Source organism: Spermophilus citellus (genome assembly GCF_964194105.1).
Source record: "Spermophilus citellus genome assembly, chromosome: 1".
Lineage (NCBI taxonomy): Eukaryota > Metazoa > Chordata > Mammalia > Rodentia > Sciuridae > Spermophilus > Spermophilus citellus.
Window position 1 is genome coordinate 248,830,576 of NC_138182.1, and position 5,419 is coordinate 248,835,994.

The 5,419-nt window shown below is 40.7% G+C and overlaps 1 pseudogene across 1 annotated transcript; it reads left to right on the forward strand.

Moving 5' to 3' along the window:
* The first annotated feature begins 210 nt into the window (after positions 1-210).
* LOC308656989 (eukaryotic translation initiation factor 4E-binding protein 1-like) lies at positions 211-900 on the forward strand (annotated as a pseudogene). The gene has a single exon. The product of its transcript is annotated as a eukaryotic translation initiation factor 4E-binding protein 1-like (transcript).
* The last annotated feature ends 4,519 nt before the right edge of the window (positions 901-5,419 follow it).

A 5,419-nucleotide genomic window follows, 5' to 3' on the forward strand; every position in this document is an offset into this window, starting at 1 on the left:
CACTACCACCTTATTTCCTCTTTCATACGGAATCAGGCTAGAGATTGAACGCAGGGACTCACGCGTGCCAAGCGAATGCTCTACCACTGAGCCATATACCCAGCCCTTGGAATTTCTTTTTATTACGGAAATCTCAGAAAACTCAACTTTTTAAAGACATGGTGTCATTAAGAGGAATGTAGAGGTTTGCTGTGCAGCAAAATGGAAACCATGTCAGGGGGCAGCAGCTGCAGCCAGACTCCCTGCCACTCGCAGGGTGTTCCTTGGTGATGATGGCGTACAGCTACCACCCAGGGACTACAGCACCACCCACAGCGGCACGGTCCTCAGCACCACCCTGGGAGGTACCAGGATCATCTATGACCGGAAATTCTTGATGGAATATAGAAACTCACCTGTGGCCAAAACACCCCCAAGGGACCTGCCCACATTCCTGGAGTCACCAGCCCTGCCAGTGATGAGCCCTCCATGGAAGCCAGCCAGAGCCACCTGTGCACAGTCCAGAAGATAAGCGGGCAGGCGGTGAAGAGTCACAATTTGAGATGGACATTTAAGGAACCAGCCATGAGATGGAACAATGCTTCTGGGCCCCTAAGGCCCTTCTTGGGAGAAGAGTCACACCAGCCAGGCCTTAAGAAAGTTATTGTACTGGGAAGTCGTCGGGTTTGGGGTCTGCTACCCTGTTCCCTCACTCAGGGCACCTGTTCCCCTTTCTGCTTTGTGAACACCAGCACAAACCTCCTCGTGCCTCCATTGATACAGGAGCTGCTACCCTAAAGGGAATGACTCTCTTACCCACCCAAGTGCCAGAAAGGGGTCACAGAGGAGCCCTTATGAAAGATCATCTGGGGCTTCCAGCCCCGTCGTCTAGGACACACCCACCCTTCCCTTAGGTTGGGGTGCCTGAGAAAGCTCCCCTCCACTTCCCTAAGAGAAGAAATAAAAGCCACCCTCTTCCTAGGGCCAACAACAAAAAAAGAGGAATGTAGTACAATCTGGTGTGGAAAATGTTCATAATATGCTTGTGGCAGACAGTTATCAAGTGTTGCCTTATTTTCCTTGAAATTTTGAAATATCCTACTGTGCCACTCAGAGTTCCTTGAGGATCCCTGGGGCCCCTGGGCACTTCATGTGGGAAATGCTGCCTTAGTGAGTTATAAGGAATTTTATGCTGTTCTTAATCCATATTCTCAGAGGAAGAATGGGCCATGATTTATTTCTAACCTCTAATCTCTTTCTCCTCACTCTGTGGCACCAGGTTACCAAGACCACTTATTTTTCCAAAGTCATTTCCATGTTAAACTTCCCACACTCAAGAACCTCCAGTGGGTTCCACTGGTCTTGTTGGATTTAAGGGCCCAACTTGGAATGACTTGTCTCCTCTATCAATTAAATGTCCCTTCCATTTTCCTCCAGTTCCCTCTCCAACTCTCCATGGACCCCGCATTCCTGCCCTAGACATCTTGTCCCAGCTATTGTGGATTGAGCAGATAAACTGAGCATATTCGCAGTACAGTCTTAAACTACCTGACATCCTATGCTTCTGTTTCCTTAACAGTAAAACAGGAAGAATGTCACCTACCCCCGAGGGATGTTGGGGGGATTAAGTAATGTCTTCCTATACAACGCTCAGATTAGTGCCTGGCAGGAAGAAAGCCATCAGTCACTGTTAGCCACACTGATTATTGTTGTTGTTCTCTTTATTTCAGTTAAGATGACCCCTTTTGCATGTGCTTGCTTTTTGCAAATACAGTGAAGGTGCCCCCTCAAAGGCAAGCACCAAATTCTGACCTTAGGCTTGACTGTGAAAAGAAACCACTTTCATAAACAACTGTAAAACAACCATGCAAGTAAAGGATTGCAGGGACTCACATCTTCAACATTCTGAGTTGTATGTAAATTAAGTTTTCCCAAACTGTTACCTATACCAAATGCTGAAAATGTAAACCAATCTGCTTAGAAAACCTTCTAAAATGCTTCTATGACCTTTTTAAGAGTCTGTTGGATACAAATTAAGTTGGTTTTGACTCATTATCAGCAACACATACATCTATCACTAAGCAGTGATTCCACCTTGTGACCTCCCCACTATTGTCCTCTGCCATTTCTCTCCCCTCCATGTTTCCCTGGAACTATCTCTTCCCGAAAGTCAGAGGAAGGAGACCTAAGAGGCTATTTAGTTTATAGCCTCACTTTTCAAGCAAAAGGCTGGTTTACCACCACAATACCTTATGGCCTGAGAAGGCACATAATTGGGCTTGGTGAAGGATAGAATAATAAATTAGGACCAATAAGTCCTCACACAGTGGCTGAAACAATGAAGCATGGCTCATAAAGCAGGTGCTTTGCAGTAGCTATTTAAAATTATCAGAGATATTCATGGTTTTGTTCTGAAGATATGATATTACTTGTCTATAGACTACGGAAAAGCCATGCCTTTCCTTATATTTATAGAGTGGAGTGTTGCAGTAGTGGGAGTGAGGGCCCCAAAACAGAACCCGCTTGTACAGGGCACTCTTGGTGCTCTATTTCATTACCCATGTCTAATCGTTTCATCTGAAGAAAGGGGTCAGAAGCCCTCCACCTCCAGAATGTGAAGCCACTGCTTTCAAATGATGATGGGTCATGAGCCATGCCTTCCATCGTGGATGTACATTTAAAAAGCCAAGCAAATGCAGAGCCCCATCATGCGGCTCTGTACCTCAGGAGGAGAGCATTCCTTCACAGAGCCTATCTATTCCTCGTGTAGCTTTCTTGCATGTTGGTACACGTGGTCAAAGATCACCCTGGGGCTGTTCATTTCCATGTGAATGTGGCTATATGATAGTGGCTATAGGCACCAACTGCATCACATGCCTAACTGTGGTTGGCTTACAGCACAAACGTGAGTTGTGTCTTTTTACACAGTATCACGGGTTGCCACAGGGATGTTGCAAAATCTACCATGATGGCTACAGTGACGTGTTAGCTTGTCTGGGCTTGGTACCCAAGTTGTTCGGTCAAACAACACTGAAGATGTTGCCATGACGGCATGATTTAAATGTGATTAACACTTTAATCAGTAGACTTTGAGTAAAACAGATTATCTTCTAATCAGCTGAAGGTCTTAAAAGACTAGGGTCCTCTGAGGAGTGAAGAAATTTTTCCTCAGATCCCCTCTGGACTTAAAACTGCATATCATTTACACACACACACACACACATTCACACACACACCACAACTTTATTGATTCTGAGTCTCTGGAGAACTATTTGTTTGAAATAAGTACCAAACCTAGCTGTTAGCTACTTCCATTCTGGCTTTTTTCTCTGGTTAAGTATGAAGATTTCTTTTCAAGATATCTTTTCTGGTGTGTTGTAAATACCTAGAAGACTAACAGGTCTTCAATACCTGAACTTTAGCAATCCCCATCCATGGGTTGACTTTATTCCAAAACAATATTATTATTACTTAAAATAAATTAAAGTAAAAACGCAGAACCCATGTACTCTCTAGGATACATTACGTAATAATCCATTCTAGGACAAAGGGAAAATCCTTTCTGATTTCGTCTGATGACACTTCTGTTTTATTCCAGATTACATTTCAGTGTTTAGATGGGGAGGTAACCACACTACGTGGGAATCGATTCATTGTGGCTACCTGATCAGGATTCTATGTAAAATGCAGGAAACTAAAAATCCTATTTAAATCTTGGGGTGTAGCTCAGTGGTAGAGAACTTGCCTAACATGCACAAGTCTGATTCCCAATGCCACAAAGAATAAAAAAATAAAATAAATAAAACTCTACTTTTCTAGAGCAAGAAAAACTTTTCTGGCTTTTTCTCCCCACAAGAGTTAAAATGAACTTCCAGTAAAGTCTTGATAATCTTTTCTGATGATGGAATATTCAGTCAGATGCAACTTATTTCCTCATTCTTCAACTTTCATTTCCTTGGAACAAAAAGGAAGAACAACATGAAAAGAAGTTCCCATTCCAAAAAGTTTTGCAGTTGCCCTAAGAAATGTACTTGGCATACAGCAGTAGATTGGCCCTAGGAATGATAAAGAGGTTGAAGAGTGAAAATGAGAAAGATAAAGTTGTAACAAGGACACAATAATTAATACTCATTAAAAAATTAGGCATCTAAAAATATTGGTGAAACTTGAAATAGTTTGTGTGTGTGTGTGTGATCAGCAAGTGAGGTCATATTTTTTCTTACAAAATGGAACCATCAGTTTTGCTATATATCTTCAAACTCTGCAAGTAAATGGTTGGGTGAATTTAATTTAATCATTTACGGGTTTAAGCTGAAATTTACTTCAGGCAGTAACGTTAGATGCACGAGGATATATCAAATTCTCCAGTGGCTCATGATGAATTCTTAGAGGATGAAACTATTCTGTGTTCTTTGTAGATAAGGACTTTTCAAAGTAGTCAGTGCATTTAAAAAAAACAAAGTGAATGGAAAATTTCTCTAAATAGGGCATATTTCTGATGACTAACATTAGTGCATGATGTCTACTCCAAACTAAGTCAATAATGGATTGTTTCCAGATAAGCACACAAAAATGGGTTATATGTAACTTAGAGCTGAAATAGCAAACATAAATTAACTAATTTAGTTCAATATAGAACTGGTCCAAGAAACCAAAAAGTAAAAATTCCCAAAAGACCTGAAAAATAATTGACTGGGACATAGCATGACTTTCATCAAGAGATCACACTAAGGTCATTAATAATTGCAGGAAATGACTAACCCATTCATAGTTTTGGTGGAACCGTCAATGGTGTGGAATCTGAACTGCATAATGCAGTTTATCTCTCATATTTTCTTTTCTTTTTTTTTTTCATGATCCAAGTGAAAAATTGAGCACTCATTTTGTGAAAGTCAAGCTGCAGAGTGTGTCATAAATTCACAGAGCGCTGTATTAGAAAGCACATCTTGAAAGTGGCACAGCTGTGATTGATGGGAAAAAGCTCTTAAAAATCATTGTAAACAATTTTTCATTAGATATTTTAAACCTTACGATTTTGATCTCAACAAAAGTACTACTGTTTTTGAAAGGGTCTCAGAGGATGGGAATTTAAATAACAATTTTTCCAAATTCCAGAGAAATCAAATTTGAACATTATTTTATCTGGAATGGAAATCAGCATATGATGTCCCATGTTTTTCCTCCTTCCATGAGGAATCTATGACAGTAGGCTCATGCCTTTATTTTTATGTTTTAAAACTATAAGCAGAACATGTTAGAGTTTTTCAAAGTATAATTAAAATCAAGAAATGAAAGTGAAAGACCATAGCCTTCCTTCCATGAAAGTGGTAGTTATAACTTACCTGAAACTTATTTCACTTAGAAAATATGTTTATTGACATGAAAAGGGATGGTTTTCAAGATTCTTGGTGAGGGTGGAGGGGACAGAACGTGGACTAGA